Source organism: Sminthopsis crassicaudata, chromosome 5 (genome assembly GCF_048593235.1).
Source record: "Sminthopsis crassicaudata isolate SCR6 chromosome 5, ASM4859323v1, whole genome shotgun sequence".
Lineage (NCBI taxonomy): Eukaryota > Metazoa > Chordata > Mammalia > Dasyuromorphia > Dasyuridae > Sminthopsis > Sminthopsis crassicaudata.
Window position 1 is genome coordinate 112,212,582 of NC_133621.1, and position 18,261 is coordinate 112,230,842.

Consider the following 18,261-nt stretch of genomic DNA (forward strand, 5'->3'; position numbering starts at 1 on the left):
AAATATTATTGCTACTATGAGAAATGGTGACTTTGAAGAATTCAGAGAGGCATGGGAAATATATGAACAGATGTAGAATGAGGTAAGTAGAGTCAGGAAAACAATATGTACAAGGACTACAATAAGACACATGGAAAGAACAAAAAACATACCGAAACTAGAGGATAGAGGATCAAAACTCCCTAGAGGAAAAATGAAAAAAAAAAAAAAAAAAAAAAAAAAAAAAAAAAAAGCACTTTCCTCCTCCCTCTCTTGAAGAGATGGGGGTATTAAACTTTGTATCTACAGTCATATTCAGTTGATATTTTGGTAAGTTTTTCTAGACTGTTTTATCCTCTTTATTATAAGGAGTCTTTAATAGATATGGGAAGGGAAGGGTTATTTTCAGTATGGAAGATGATATAAAAACAAGATATCAATAAAAATAAGAATTTTCTCAAATGTCAGCATACTATCCCCTACTATCATGCTTACTACCATTTCTGTGAAGTATGCCTATATATTCCAATTCTTAGGCTATTTTCTGTTTATTAGAAATCAGCAAATAAATTTCATCAGATATTGATTCCCATCAGTAAACAAATGAATTCAATGTATGATTTAAGTTTTGCCTGGATAGAATATTTTTCTTCATTTCCTTTTCCACATTTTTGGGCAGGTTGGCTTGTAAAATAAGTCATCTACCATTTTTTTGCCTTGGTGATAGGTTTATAAGAATAAGCAAATAGGGTTGTTTTAAATGTAGTTATATACTATGCATGTAAATGTAATCACTACTATCAGTATATAAAAATAAAGATGATACTAAGATATCTAAAAAACCAAATTTCCTAAAAATAAATTCCATAAAACATTCACTTACTTTACAAAAACTGACAAGGAATTTCTATTTAGACTTTACATCTTTTATATCTGATACACTAACAAAGATAAAATGTTATATAGGTATTTATTTAAGAATTAAAACCATAGGTCAAGATCAATCAACAATTCCCAATTTTTATGTGAGAACTTTATCAAGCATTATTCAGCATTAGGTTTACAGTTGTCTGCTTCTATCTACACTCTCAACAATTTCTATTGCCTCAGAAATTATGCTCTCTGGTCTTGCAAGGCCTTTTAAACATGTAGATTTGAATTAAGTGAAAATTAATTATGGCAGAATGAAAAAGAGTACTGTCTTTAGAGTTAGAAGAGCTGGGCTGAAAATGTTGGCTCTGCTACTTACCACTTGTGTGACCTTGTTGATGATGGGAAAATGTCTAGTTTCCCTGGATATAAAATGAGAAAATTATAGCAGGTAATCTCTAAGGTATTTTTTTATTTGTTTTTTAGCTCTAGACTCTATGACTAGCTTTAGCTTCTTAACTTTATTTGGGCCATCATAGTTACTTGATAATAAATTTAATACTTTGATGATGCTCCAAAAATCTCTCCCCCTTTCAATCTGTTTTATACATTATTGCCAGATGCCAAACTTCCTCAGGCTTAGCTTTCATGATGTCACTTCTCTATTCAAAAACCTTCAATATATCACTGACTACAAAACAAAGTCCAAATTCCTTATCCTAGTTTTCAAGGACTTGTATCACCCAGACCTAATAAACTTTTCTCATCTTATTTTTTATTACTTTCTTTTACCCTGTCTAACTAACTTGGTCTATTTACTGGTCCTAAAATATACTATATAAATGACCACTTTCATGCCGAAATCTTCATCTCAAAGTCCACTCCCTATTCTATTTAAATTGATGCTGATTTATTCAATGCTGACCTTCATTCAAGGCCTACTTCAAGTATGTATTCCATGAAGTTCCTCCATGACCAACTCAATCTAATACTTTCTCCTTCTGAACCTAGAGAACTTATTGTCTGTCCTATTGCTTATTGGCACAGTTATGAGTATTTGTATATGTATATGGACACACATATATGCATGTGTTATATATAAGTATATGCACATATGTATCTTCATATGTACTTGTACATAAGTATAAATTAACATATGTGTACATAGAGAGATGAATCAAGGACCACACATTATACTTGAATTCCCCACAGTATATCGGTGCTATGGGTAGAATAGATGTTTAACAAATATTTATTTGATGAAATGATTGAATTATTTTCTGATCCCAAGGATGACTGTGCAAATGGAGTAAGGAAAACAACTGGACTAATTTAAAAAAAAAAAAGAAAAAAGAAAAAAAGGATTCAGATCTTTTGTCTTTTCTTTTGGACTTCCTCCTCCCCCCTCCACCAGATGAGTTAATGGTTTCCAGTGAAGCTGTTTTTAAAAACCTTTGGAAGGAAGGCAAGATCTCAGCCAAAGCCTCCATGCACAGACCTAAGATAGTTTCTTATTTTATTTCCTTTTAGCTCAAAGACAAATATTTGGTAGCAAACCTCTGGGTTCCAAAATGTTTTTTGTTTCTAGGTTTTTAGTGAAAATACAGATTATCAAAGTAGGGACATGTTTTTTCAGATGGGTAAAAAAAAAATCAAGTGAGACTTTTCTTCACCTCTTCATTTGTCACTGAACAAAATGACAAGATTTGATTTCTTATGATTAATTCTTAGATCCTGTGAATCTATGCACTCCCTCCCAATTTAATAAAATTTAGATTTCTAAAATTTAATCTTTACTGAGCTGGTTTTTTGGATAGAAATTTACCTCTAATATAACTGAGTATTAGTTAGAACTTTTTACATAAAAGCTATAGATTCAAGCTAAACTTCTCTTTAAAAAATATACTCAGCATTGCACAGAAAGGAAAAGCAACCATTACATCCACTTTTACATTTAATTTTTCTTGTAATTTTCTCTCATAGTGCTCTTAGATTCTGGCTTCTCAATTCAAAGCTAGGAATGAAGTAAAGTCATTCCTAGATAGGGCTGTAGCTACAGAAAATTGATAAGAGTTTTGTCCAACAGTTATAATGGGATTGAGCGTCCTTTAACCATCAAGGGAAAAATTTCTTGGAACATTTAATTCAGCTTCTCCAAATCCCATTACAACAAACTCCAAGAGAATGTCTGATTCTTTTAGTGAACCAAGGAGTGTTTGAAATAAATGGGTCATCAATTTAGGCAACTCATTTTTGTGAGACAAATATTTCTGTTATTGTAACTGGATTTGACCTTTTGTCCTCCATGGTCAAAAGTCTAAAAACATTTTGTAAAACATGAAATGCTTTGCAAATATGTTCAGTATCTAGTCAGAAACAAAGAACTAGTTAACAAAATATAACTTAACCATTTAATGAAATGAAGGATTTAATTTACTTTTATTTAGACACCTGTAGTAAATAACCTATCTTAAAAAGCATTGTAATGTAGGGGATAGAAAAAGGGCTTCAGAATAAAAAAGATTTGGATTTAAGTGTTATTAGTGATACATATTGGCTGTGTGACTCTGGGCAAGCTATACTTAACCTCTTAGACTCCTTAAGGTTGCCAATTTATGGCGAAGTTGCTTTGCTAGAGGGAATTCTGCCAAAAATACTTAATAGGATTATTATGAGGTTCAAATTAGATAAATTTATCTTGTAAAAAGCATTAAATAGAAAGGAGAGAGAAGGGGAGGAATGGAACAAGCATTTATTAAGCACCTACCATGTGTCATGCACTCTGCTAAACACTTTACAAATATTACCTCATCTGATTGTCATAACACCCTTGGGATTTAGGTGCTATTATTAATACCTCCATCTTACAGTTGAGGAAGCTAAGGTTAACAAAGGTTAAGTGAATTGTCCAGGATCACAGTTGTCTGAGGCCACATTTAAACTCAAGTCAAGGTTATCATCATCATCATTGCCTTCATCTTCTTCATCTTTCTTCTGTTTCCGCTTTCCTCTTCCTCTTCTTTTTTTCCTTTTCTTCTTTTTCTTCTTCTCATTCTTCCTTTTCTTCTTTCCTCCTCATCCTCTTCACCTTTCCTTCTTCATTTTCTCCTTCTTCCTCTTCTTCATTTCCTTTTTTCCTTTTCTTCTTCTTCTTTGCTTTCTTCCTCTTCTCCTTTTCCTCCTCTTTCTCTTCCTCTTTTTCCTCCTCTGCCACCTTCTCCTCCTTATCTTTCTCAGCCTTTTTCTTCCTCCTCTTCCTTTTTCTTATCATCATCATCTTCAGTAGTAACAGTAGGAAGAGGAGGAATATTTTATTTAAAGAATATGGAAACTTTAAAAAATCATGGAATATCTAGAATTGAGGCAACTGATTTTTTTAAGCTGAAAATATATGCTGCTGTATGACTTTGAATGTTGGAATATAAGAGTATCAGAAGAATCAAAGCTATAAGTGTTCCAAAGGGCAATAGAAAATCACAAAATGTTACAAATAGGCCTTTACATTTTACCAATAATAATGTGTGCATGAGAAATGGCATTAGAACACATCATAAAGGACATATGTGATTGGCAGAGGAATAGGTGATATGACTGGTTAAAAAAGCCAGAGTGAAGACTGTTTTGAGTAGTATACTGGTAGCCATGACATAATGAAAGGACCAGAGGAAGGAACCCAGGATGTTGAGCATACATTATTTAGAGGATGTATAGAAAAAAGGGGGAAGAATCACATAGGATGAGAAAAAACAGAAGGCCTATGTTCTGCTCCAATGGAGAGAGTTGTGGCACTAGAGAGAACATAGATCCAATGAAATACTGAAATAGCAGCAGGTGCAACAATAATAAAAACATTTATAAAGTACTTTAATATTTGCAAAGCATTTTGCAAATAATATCTCATTTGATTGTTATAACCATCCTAGGATGTAGGGGCTGCAGTTAACTCATTTTGGTGATGAAGAAACTGAGGCAAACGGAGGCTGTGCCCAGGGTCATATAGTTTCTGAGGCAGGAATTGAACTTCTTCCTGACTGCAAATCTAGCCTTCCCTCTACTGAGTCAACCATACTGGAAAATACAACTTGAAATGCAAAGAATCACGGATTAGGGGATGAAGGTGGTTTATAGGAAGTTCTGAGATTTTAACTACACATAGCAAGAACAGGATAACTGAATCTTGGTCAGGCCAAAAGACATTTTACTTCAATTATCTAAATATATAAGGAGAAGTTTTTAGCCTGAATTATTCAGACAATTGCTAAATTTTCCACATTCTTTCAAGAGATGTAGATAGAAGCCATGGCTATGCATAATCAAGGTAATTATTAGTCATCATAGTTACTGACATTAATAATTTCATGAAAATCAGAGTTGAGACCCATTCTGTTGTGTATGGATATACACATAGCCATAGATAGCACAGTCATGGAGTTTTTCCCAGGAGTTTGCTGTATATTTTGCTCTAGCTTCCAGTATTGTGTGATGGTAGCATTCAGGCCACGAATGACATTGGCAAACATCTCTCACATCAAATACCCATTTCTCAACAAAATGTTTCATTAGGGGGCCCTTAACTGCCAAAATGTTTGTTCCTGATGAAAATGTCTATTTTTCAATTTGGAGTGGCAGTTTGCTTCAAACATTTTTGCATAAACAAATATTTGGAGATAATAAAAATAAACTTTTTTTAGATGTCTCTATTGAGTGATATTTTGAATGTGGAAAAGTGCTTCTGGATAGACCAATCTGTGAAATACATTAGTTTTAGACTAATATTGTTTTGGTTAGAAACAAATCTACACACAGTTTTTGTGCTGAGAAAATTCAAATTTGGTAGTTCAAGCAAAATTTTATTAGTCTATTTCATAGAATCATAGGATTTTGGAGTTGGAAAGGACCTTGAGAGACCATCTAGTCCAATTCCTTCATTTTATAGATGATAAAACTGAAACCCAGAGAAATTAGGAGATTTTCCTATATTCTAATAATCAATTCGTATTTATGATATGCTTATTATGTGCCAGGCTCACATTCTAATGAGAAAACATGTAAAAAACTAGGCATGTGTGATGTATGTATGAGATGTAGACATATATATAAAAATACATATGTATTATATATAAACATGTATACAAGGCAACACACAATATACAATGCAAAATTTATGCACACATATCTTATGTACTCATATGTATATACTTGTGTATATGTACAAATATATTTATGTATATTTTGTATATATGTATATCATCTCTATGGGAAAGTCTCCAAGCTATGAGAGACCAGAAAAGACCTCCTAATGGAAGTTTGGTCAGAAGCTGGTTCTCCTGAGGTCCAGACCATTATGTGATCTATACCTACTGCCTCTCCAACTACTCTCCATACCTAGCTCATTTGAATATTATTTGGAATTGCCAAGGAAATTTTAAAAATTTTAACAAAAATCCCTTTCCTTTATGTATGTTCACTTACAGACCTATTTTTCATATTAACATAATGGAACCATCACCCTTTTGTGGTGGGATGGCTAATTAACTAATAAATGAGCTTTAAAAGAAAGAAAGGATAAAAACCTCATTAATTCATCTCCCATGTCCTGATGGCTAAAATTTCAAAAGAACATTTTTGAGGCACCGAAAAGTGACTACAAGAAAAAAAAAATCATAGCACAACTGATTTTTATCATGTTTTGGAAATCTCATAACTTCTCAGAGTCTGATTTCTCGACTAAACTTAAATGTTTTGGGGATTTGAGTCCAAACAAAAAATCAGTTCATAGGATTTTGATAAATCAACAGCTCCACAACATTTCCATGCCTCATAAAATATTCAGAAAGCCTAAAAATTTAGGGAAGAAGAGCTTGAGGCTAAACATATTTTCCTAATTTGTCCTAATTCAGACAGTTAAACTTGAAAATTAGCTCAAGAGGCTGTTTTTACAAACTGAACCTGCCCTTTGGTATTTGAATTTAAATAATGAAATTTTACATATATATATGATGTATGCAACAAACATATGCTAATATGTATGGAAGGAGGGTAAAAGAATACTATTAAGAGGATAATAATAGCTGGCATTAATCATGTGTAAATAAGTGTTCTTTGTAAATAACAAATACTGCTGCCCTTGGGAGAAAGGATGAGATGACAGAATGTAGAATTTGTTTTCTCAGAAAGGCAGAATTCATGGCTGGGGAAGACCAATGATGTGGCAAGGTTCTCTTTTTCTTACCTACCTCTGACCATTTACTCCCTTAAGGAGAGGGAGCAGATATAGTAAAAGAAAGAACAGGGGAGACTTTCATATAAATTTTATTTCCTGCTCAAAAGAGATGAGCTTAAAGTGAAAGTCTTTCAAAACAAAATGAAAAAAAAATGGGATCAGTAATCTAACTCATTCCATTGGACCTCAAAAGCTGAATGTAATGGAGGTGAGGTTAGACTATTATATCATTAACTTTCTGCCTTCTGATAAACTATCCCTTCAACTATTTGAAACACATAGTTGGTGTTTTGATTTTTCAACTTGTTTTTTTTTTTTGTTTGTTTGTTTTAAATAAAAGTCCCTACTGTTACCTCCATTTTAGCATTTAAAAAAATCTTCCTTCAGGCAGTGCTTTCTTATAGCTAATCTGAATCTCTCAAATTGCTATTTATGTAAACTCTATCTGAGGGCTGGTAGTTATATAATTTTTAGTTCCACAAGAGCAGAGATCCTATATTTAAACTTCATATCTCCCTCTGTGTATAATAGTGGTCTGTAAACAGTAGGTTCTTAAGAAGCTGCTGTTATGTACCCTAGTCAATTATAATAAGATATCTGCATATATTTGAAAGTGGTTTTTGGTTTGTTTTTATTTTATTTTATTTTATTTTTTACCTTCCCAAAGCCTTCTCTTCTCTTGGATCTCCCTGTGACAACTCTTTGGTGACCCTGCCAAGGTCAACAGAACAGATCCTCTGCCCTGGTTGGATCACTTTCAAAACCACACCCAGAAGCTAAGTTTTTACTTCCAGGCTTCTTAAAAACATCTGCAGCAGGAGAAGGTCCTCAGGTTTCTTAAATAAGTCCAGGCAAAAGTATGAGCTGCCAGTAGCTGCCATCTCTGAGACATAGCGAATGTCCTTTTTCTAGTATTCTTAGAATATGATTAGTAGTAATAATTACTATGGAAATATATAGCTTTTAACCAAAATATTCCAGTTTTGTGGATGGGTTATCAGGATATGCTGGGGAAATTAACTGATATCAGAAAGTGCTTTGATTAATTCCTCCTACAACAAGGGAATACCAGGAGAATATTATTAAGTAGGCTAAGGTTATTTTTGATGACCCTTTCTTTTTTTCCCTATAAATAACTTTTATAATACTTCCTAAGGGTATTCAGTATTCTTTCACTGTTTCCACTCTTCTGACCAGAGGAAATTATCTGATGAGTCACTGATACCTTCATGTGAATTAACTTAATGTATTATAATTAATTTGCATTTTTTAAAAAAAGAAGACCTGCAATAGAATCAAAAGGAATGAATCTCTGATGGTAGAATTTCAAACAGTAAGTGGAAACAGTAAGTCAAAAAGTAGACTTTTAAAATTTCCCTCAATTGTAAATGAATTACTAACTTGCATTTTTCAGAATTTCTAATTGCCTTGTTGTTTTGAAAATATATGATGACATCCACAGATAAGTAGAGGGATTTTAAAATTATGATTTATATATGTATTGATACACCTAAGTAAATCAGCCTCCATCACATAGTTCTATACTGCCAAATTCCATAATATATTTATGTGTCTTCCATAAGTTAAGGGAGGAAACTTAGTTTTTCTAATACTTTTTTCACTCATAATAATTTTCATTGGCAGGGAAAGTATCATAGACACTGGTGCCTGGGGGTGACATTTCCTAAGTCAGTATCACTATTTCAATGACAAACATTGATTGAGCACTTTCTATCAATGAGTTCAGGCAATTCTACAAACCTCTAAGGTGCAGAAAAAATGCTGACTTGCCTAAGTAGAAGTTTCTGCAGTGGGAGTTCCCAAGTAGTAAAAGCTATAATAAATATAGTACTTAAAAATTTTATAGAATTTTCCATACATTATTTAATGCAAATAAGGCTTCATTTACATGATATGATATATGTAAAGTCAATAAGCATTTATTAAGCTCCTACTGTGTTCCAAGTATTATAAGTGCCAGGGAATTTTAAAAAAGTCAAAAACATCCCATGTTCTCTAGGAGCTCGTAATTGAATAGAGATGACAACCATACCATATTAAAAACAACATATATTTTCTGTATATGTATATATACATACATACATGTGTGTATATAAGTGTGTGTAAGATGAATTGGAGGTTATCTCAGAAGGAAGGCATTAAAGTTAAGGATAATTGGAAAAGGCTTTTTAACTGAAACTTGAAATTAGGAAGTCAGGAGATAGAGATAATATGGAGAGTGTTTCAGGTATGGAGGACTTAAAATATCAGTATCCATATCGAATTTAATTTATATATACATGCATACAAAAATCATATATATACATATATCTATTTGAAGTTAAAGTTAAACCTAAAAACAAATCTAAAAATGAAATAGTAAGCAATTTTACAGTCAAATTAACATCACCAGCATCATAAAATCTTCTTTACTATTAGGGTAGTAATAGTATATTAGTATATAGTAATAGTAATAGTAATAAAATAGTAAAGTATTAGCTCATCATCATGCATTAGAGTGGATAAGGGTAATAGCCATCTTTGTAATATGTTAGGTCATAATTTGTATTTTAAATGCTAAAAACATTAGTCCTCCCTCCCTCCCTTCCTCCCTTCCTCCCTTTCTCCCTTCCTCTCTTCCTTCCTTCCTTTTTATTGTCTGTCTATTTCACTCTTGCTGGAAGTATGGTGTCCTCATGGGTCCAATCCCTGCTGACTGATGTAAGTTTTTACCAATTCCGTTTTCAACTAGAGTAAAGTCAATTCATCCTTTCTTAGGCTGCTTGGTGATCCTCTGCTCTCAGAAGCTCATCATATTAGTGCCAGACCTAAGGAAGATAGCTGATGGGCTTTAAATCTACTTCAATTCAGAACCTCTAAATTCAAGAGATTCTTTAATCTCAGACCAAGCTTATAGGCATATACCACCATGTTTAGCTCTTAGTGTGTTTTCAACATCTTTTGTTTTGTTTTGATTTTTCACAAAGTTTTTCTGGGAGGAAAAGTAAAAAAAAAATCACTTTACCTGATATGCCCAAATGGTAGAAATATATATTTATGTAAATTTAAACATTTAAAAATTTAAATTATCACAATTAAAATGTAATTCATTGTTATTTTTGCTGCAAGAAATGTCAGATCTTCAAATAGTTTCCTTAAATGGGCAAAAGCCTATTATTTAATATCCTTCAGCTTCTCAGTTTTAGTTTTGAACAGAAACAGATGATATTCCATCTACACACTAGTACAAAATTGAGGTTTGAAGCTTGGACATTTTGCCATTTGCCCTAAAACGAATCTGAAATTTATAACTCAGGAGTAAACAGTTAATTTTTTTTTCTTCTGCTTGCATAACACAAAAACAACTGAACCAGTCTGGCATAAACTTTCCCCTCCAAAGTCACCTTTGTGCTGAAACCAAGCACCTCAGGTTTCAGTCAAATAACTTACAGATGAGAACAAGCTTCTAAAGAAAAGAAAATTCTCTTGCAATTTTAACTACAACATTAGTTATGGGCAGCTGGGGACAAAACTTGAAAAAAAATTAAATGGGTCAGAAGACATGCTTTCTTCTTTTTCTTGTTTTCAGATGCATTGGCAATTAAAAAAATATCAACAAGCTGGAAGTTTACACTCTTAGCTCCCCTTGCATTTGTGAAATTATTGTAGATCCAAGGCCATGTCTATTTGATGGAAAACAGATCTGAAAAAGTCAATCTGGGAGTTTTAGCCATATTAATAGCTGATTTGGATCACTCTAAATTTTAACTAATCAATTAAAAAAATTACTTAGGATAATTGCACATTCCTCCCTTCTCCCTAGTAAATTCAATGGCTATAAGTAGACTGTCACAACAATTATATAGTATTCTAATTATATAGTATATCTAGTAATTCTATAGTATTTTAAGATAGTGGAATACTTGGGCAGTACAATGAAACCTAGTCCCTTTCAGAATTGTTTTTAAATGCATAAAATAAAAATTCATGGGAAACCAGTTTTATTGAAATATCATCATAAAAATGTGTTTAAAAATAAATGTACAGTTTCCAGAGTAAGAGTATTGATCTAAATGTTCTTTTCCCGCTTTGTCTCCTATGCTAATGGTTTCAGCAAGAGTATTAGAACTCTGGCTATATGAAAAGAGAGATGGTCTTGAAACCATAGTCGAATAAATGGACCATTTAGTTCATGGCTACATGCAGTTCTCAACTATTAAAATAATTTTATAGATTAGTGAGAGAACTACTAGTTCAGTATTCTTTCCAGGGCTCTTTGTTATTTTCCCAAAATTATATTTTGAATGATGGTAGCAAGACAAGACTTTCCATGAACTTCTTTTGCATTTGTCTTTATCTCATCTTCTCCAATTAAAATTTGACTTTATTTTTATGAGAACCATCATGAAATAAATTGGCATTTTTGTTGTAGTATTATTATCTTGCATGTGTAACCTACAGTAAACTCCACATTTTGAACTCCATCATTTGACTCAATTATTGGAAGAAGTCCTTTGTTTAATAAATTTCTCTATTTTGATAGAATTGTAAAGTTATTTATCTTATAATTCCATACACCAAAGCAGCAATCCATCCATGTCTTGTCATCTTGCATGATTCTTATTCAATTTTTTTTAAAGCAAATCTTCTGTAGAGGATTTCCCCCAATGTACTAAAGACATTTCTATGGTTTTTAAAAATAGTTCAGGGGTATCAGTGTAATATGGGCTGGCCATCTGTTATTCCTCTCTCTTGCTACCTAACTATACCCACTTCCTTTTTTTCAGTCATTAGTAATGTTTTTATGCTCCTTCTTTCATAAAAGTTCTTGTTAGTAATATTTGAAATCCTCCTTACCCCCACTATGCATTTCTCCATTAACCTTTGGACTAGCTATAATTTTGATTCTACAGAAATTATAGTATTCTCTTACTCTCACATACAACATCATTGAGAGAATATCTGTGCTAAAAAATGAGGTCAAGAAGCATTTTGAAATCATTGAAGGCACTCTATAATTTCTCCTAAGTAAATCCAACTCCCTTGCTTTCTGCTCAGTTTTGGTTTCAGTTCACTGTTCACCTTCAAGATAAATGTCTTGATGGACTAACAATGGGCTGCTCATCTAACTGCATTGCTATAATCTCAATCATCCACTTGGCATTCTTCCTTTATGGTGCTACTTAAAGGATTGGGTTTTCTACTCTCTCACATATACTTCCATTGAATTCCATATACATTTGTAAATAATTGTCCTATTTCCCTTTTCAAACATGAGGAACTCTGAGGAAAGAACTGTATCATTTCTATTCTTTCAGATCTAATTCTCTGAGAGGGAATTGCTATTTTTCAATGGAGAATAAGAGATCCAGGTTAACTCTTCTTCACTTGCCAGATGTGTGATCTTAGGCAAGTCACTTTACTTATACAAATCTCAGTTTCCTTTTCTATAGAATGAGGCTAATGGTGTTTAAAACAATCTATTTCACAGAGTGGTTGCAAGGAAAACACACTATTAAATGTTACATAATAATAATAATAATGATAATGAGAGCTAACATTTCTATAGCACCTACTATATGCCAGGCACCATGCTAAGCACATTACAAATTTTATCTCATTTGATCCTCACAACCACCCTTTTTTCAGATGAAGAAACTGAGGCAGGGGTTAAGAGTCTTGTCCAAGGACAGATAGCTATATAAATCTGAGCAGTTAGTAATACTAATAACTAATATTTATACAGCACTTTATGATTTGCAGAGCAATTTACCTATATTATCTCATCTGATCCTCACAACAACTCTGGGCAATAAATGCTTAGTTATCCCCATTTTTACAGATAAGGAAACTGAGGCACAAAAAAGTCAAGTGTCTTGCCCAGGGTCACATAGCTAGAAAGTTCTTGAGGTCTGATTTGAATTCAGGTCTTTCTGACTCCAATTTCAGTCCTCTGTCAACTTGTTATCTCACTGCCCTAATACAGACTAACATATGTATTATGTGTCACATAAACCTCCATAATAGCACATGATAAAGTTACAGGTTTGTTTAAGATCTAACATTTAATCTACCTGGTTCCAAAAGGCAAAGAGCTCTTCACTTCCTTAGAAGAAACAAGGATGTGACATGCTACTGATGGGCATTTTGGAGCCAGGACTAATCCAGAGGTTAAGAACTCTCTGCCAAAAAATACTAGGAAGAGAAGGGAGATTAACAGGCTTTTTCTTTATAGCAAACAGGTAGCTGCTTCCTGCCTTCATCTTAAAAAAAAAAACCCAACAAAACTAAACCGTATGTTTATACTTCCTTCGACTTAAGAGTAAATAGTGACCAACAAGTACAAGATAAACATGAACAAGTTGGTTCTGGAAATGATTTCTAGACTTTTTTTTACCCCAAGGAATTCATAGTTAAGCACTGAAAACCTCAACTTCTGCAAATTACATAGTATGGGGACTGAGAACTCTAATTAAAGTTGTGGCCTAAATGCCAGCATAGTATTCATTTGCTCATAATCCTGTGGGGGGTGAGGAGGAGGAATTGTATGTGAGTTATGGTTTTTCAAAGTGATTTGCCTCCATATCTAGTCAAAAATGGAAAATTTGAGAAAAATTTTCCAGTTTTTGTTGACTTGATAGTGAGAGGTGTGCATTTGTGAGATTTTGGTTTCTGGTAACTAAAAAAACTATTTAACAACAAACCAAACCATAGCATATGGTAAGAGGAACTCTGGGCCCCAGAATCACAGGAATATTTGAGGAGCAGCCTGGGTACAAATCTGGACCCTGGGAAAATCCGGGTGCCAATCTTGTGGTATAAAGGCAATTATTACATGTAGTCTATTAGGAACAGGCTTCAAAAATGGTAAACAAATGGTGTTAGCTAGCCTGACTGATGTAATTCCATAGGGGAAGGTGGAAGTATAGAATAATTCTAAAGGAAGATTTTGAAGACTTTTCTGAAACAAATTAGTCAATGTGGACACAGTAGTCCTTGAACATTTTAGTTCCTTTCCTTCTCTGTAAATTTTTTATGACATGATATGGAAGTGTCCGTTATCTTAAGAGGATGCCCAGCATCACCCTGAGGTACCAGTTTTCTAACTTGGACAATGGAAGCAAAAGGTTTTGGACAAAGTGGTCAATGACAGATTGACTAAAAAAAAACTCAGTTTCTTACATTTGCCTAAAACTTCTTACTAAAGCTTATATCTTTATTCTGAGCATATGTTCATTTCAGAAGTCTTGGTCCCTGATAAATTTATATATGACTTGTCCACGATAAAGAATCTACAAAACACCACACAAAACCTTTTATTCTAAGGGAATAAAATGCAATTTCCATCAGTATCCTTCTTCGATATACTGATAGCATAATAGAAGAGTCTTTATGGAACATCAGTAAAGATTATATCCTCCTCCAACAATATTTACTTAATAGATACAACCAGGAAAATGTACTCTAGGAAACTTTCAAATAGAAATGTGCTTATAACTGAAGTATGAGATTGGAATTTTAGAGTTTAAAGAGAATGGCTTCCTGACTCTGGACTTCTCCATGTGCTTCTATGATCTCATCTTTTAATTGATGAACTTCCATTATGAGGAAGCCCTATACCAGCCCAATGCTCATGCTTTCACTTCTCTTCCAGGCTCTCGTTATACATAACTTGCCAGATTTCTCTACCATGTCCTAGCCACCCCTCTTTTTTCTCCCCCTCCTCCTATTTAGCTTTTTAGCTTTATGTACTGCTTTCTTTGAATAGAATGTAAGATTCTCAAGAGAAAAGACTTGGTTTTTTTTTCTTGATTAGGAATTTGTATTTCTAGAACTTAGAACAGTACTTGGCACATTGTCAGCAGCACTTATTGACTGACAATAGCATAATGAAATTCTATTACTACCACTTAGTTCTTTCATTTTGAGAACAGAGCCTCCAAGCATTTGATTGTAGGAAAACAGAACTTTATGACACAAAACAGCCAAGCATTGAAATAGATATATGTACGTTAAGAAAACAAAAACTCAAAATCTCTTTGAAGTAAAGAATACTTTCTTTTCTCTTGCTACTCACCCTAGAAGTTTCCATAAAGATACTACATGTCCAGATATAGTAGTGAAGTCTTATAACTATAGTCAAGTAGTTAGACCATTTAGTTCATGTCTATAAGCAGCCATTAATTGGACTTTTTGGTTGAAATGATTTCTTCAACAATTTTAATAAACAATTTTTTGTATATTTAATTAGAACAGTTATTAAACAAACCAATTGAATTGACACCTCCTCCAAAAAGTACTGGATGACTTTTTTTAACTCAAAGTTATTTTTCTTGTATTTCATTTTAGAGATAGACCCTTGACAATTTGAGTAACTACATGTTCCCTCTTTCATTTTCTCTTTCTCATAAAATCATATAATCCTTGTGTTAGGAGTGAACTCAGAGATGATCTGGCTCAATTTTTACTCAGAGGAAGCAATCCCATTTACAAGTCCCTGACAGATGGTCATCCAAACTGCTGTAAAATACCTAGTTATGGTTTGGAGGCACTACCTTCCAAGATTGCCCATTATATTGTTAGGCAACTCTCAGTGTTTGGAAGTTTCTTTGATTATTATTAACAATAATGACTATACATGGATAGTACATACCATTTACATGTAATCTTATTTGATCTTCACAACAACCTTGTGAGAGAGATGCTATTATGACCCCCATTTTACAGCTGAGGATACTGAGATCTAGAGAGGTTAAGTGCTTTACTGAAGTTTTACAATTAGCAATTATCTGAGGCAGAATTCAAACTCAGGTCTTCCTGATTCTCTGATCCATCAATCTATCTATTGAACTATCTAGCTCCCTCTGAATATGTTGAGCCTAAATCTGACTCCATTAAGTGACCCCTAGGAGTCCTTGTTATGACATAGACCATAAGGTTTTAGAGGTGAAAGGAAGCTTGGAATGCATCTAGAACATGCCATATTCCAATACAAATACATGTTACCACCCAGACACCCTGACCCCTCTCCTGCTGAGTTGATAAGCTCATTTTAATATACATTTAATATACAAAGAAAGTGTCCAAAGATGGAGATTGGGATAGTTACAAAAACAAAGTCACTTAGAGGTCTTTCTTTAACTTGTGCAAATTTGTCTGAGGAAATAAAAAATCTAGGGATAAAAAAGTCTGAATTTGATAAAGAGAATATTGGCAGAACCCAAGGGGATCTTTAAATGAGGAATTGAGAGAGTTGGGAGAAGACAATTTCTACCTGAAATTAAAGAAGTATGCTTGAAGCCAAACAAGAAATGCTGCTTGTGGGAAAGCCACCAAGTGGACCAGCCTGGGAGTAAAATAGACAGTTCTAACTATTTCATTTCCTTTTTCAAAAACAAGATTCTTCTTATTCTTATAGCACAAAAAATATAGAGTGCCTGGTATTTAAAGTCTTCCACAATTATGTTCCAGCTTAATCTTCCAATCTTATTTCATACAATTTCTCTTCATGAAGTCTATGTTACAGCTAAATTGGATTACCAGCTATGCCATTTTTTTCTTGGCCATTTCCCCAACCTTATGTTGGACTTCATCATCTCACACCTGGACTTTTGGGCATTTTACTCATTCAGCTCACTTCTCAAGTTTCTCTTCATTCCAGTTTATCCTTCACTCATTAATCAAATAATCTGCCTAAAGAGTGGGTCTGACCATGTATGTTATCAGCCTTTTCAACAAACTCCAGTAGCTTCCTATCTACCCCAGGATCAACTATAAAATGCTCTGTTCAGTTCTCAGACCTCTTTACAAACCTATCTTCCTACCTTTCCAATCTTCTGAGTTCTAATCTGGCATGTCAGTTTCTTCACCTCTGTCTGCCTCACTTCCTTATATCTCCCAGGGTTGTTGTGTTTAGCACAGTTCTTAGCACATAGTAGGTATTTAATACTTGTTTTCTTTATCCTTCCCTTCTTCTATTCTCCTTCCTTCCTTCCTTCCCTTGTTCCTTCCTTCCTTCCTTCCTCTTTCTTCCTTCTTTCCTTCCTCCATTCCTCCTCTACTTCCTCTCTTCCCTCCTCCCTTCCCTCTTTCTTCCCTTCTTCTCTCCCTTTCTTTCTATCTTCCTTCCTACCTTCTTTCCTCCCTTCTACCTATCTTTTTTCCTTTCATCTTTACCCTCTTTTCTCCACTTATGTCATAGTCTAGTAACATTGGCCACTTATCTTCCAACTCTGTACATTTTCAGTGACTGTTTCCCACTCCTATAATGCACAAATTTCTCATCTCTGCCTCCTGGCTTCCCTGACTTTCAAGTATCAGCTAAAATCCCATTTTCTGCAAGAAGTCTTTTCTGCTCTCCCTTAATGTTAATACCTTCCCTCTGAGTTACTTCCAGTTTCCCCTCTCTATATATTAATTGTACAGTTGTTTCTACGCCATCTTCCCATTTAGATATAAACTCCTTGAGGACAGAGACTATTTTTTTTCTTATTCTGTATCCTCAAGTTCTTAGCAAGGGACCTGAAGCACATATAGTGAGTGCTCAATAAATGCTTGTTGTCTCAATTGATTTGTATGCAGTGGCCATACCTCTATACCCAGATTACCTGCTCTCTCTTCATCTTTCCCAGTTAAATTTTCTCTTCCTTCTAGGCTCAACAAAGGACCCCTCACTTCTGAAAAACTTGTTTGATCCCTTTAGCTAAAAACAATCTCTCCCTCTAAATTTTCCTAAAGCACTTGCTCTAGATATTTTTTTGCCCCTTTCATGGTTTACATGTATCATATTCCTTTTGGGGGGATAAAAACAACAAACTTTTTCTTTACTATTTGACTACAGGATTCTGGAGGATAGGGGCCCTCATTTTAAAAATTAATCTTTTTGTCCCAAATACCTTACGTATAGTAGGCACTGGATAAATGCTGAATTTCATTGTAAAAAAGGAGTAAAAACCTTATGGTAACACTCATAGACAATTAGACCTGGGAGGATCATTTAGTCCAATGCTCTCATTCCACAATAAAGAAACTGAGTTCTGAGAAATGGTTTGTCCAAGGCCATGTAGCTCATTAGTAGCAGAGCCAGAACAAGCATTCAGTTCTTTTGGTGAGATTAGGGCTTCTCAGGTGAAGGTCTTTGCAAGAGAAAGCCATTTCCTAGGATAGTGAGAGCAGAATTTATGTAACTT

At 33.8% G+C, this 18,261-nt stretch overlaps 1 pseudogene; it reads left to right on the plus strand.

The window, feature by feature from the left end:
• LOC141543084 (mortality factor 4-like protein 1 pseudogene) overlaps positions 1-18,261 on the plus strand; it is a 102,480-nt pseudogene that overhangs the window by 81,915 nt on the left and 2,304 nt on the right.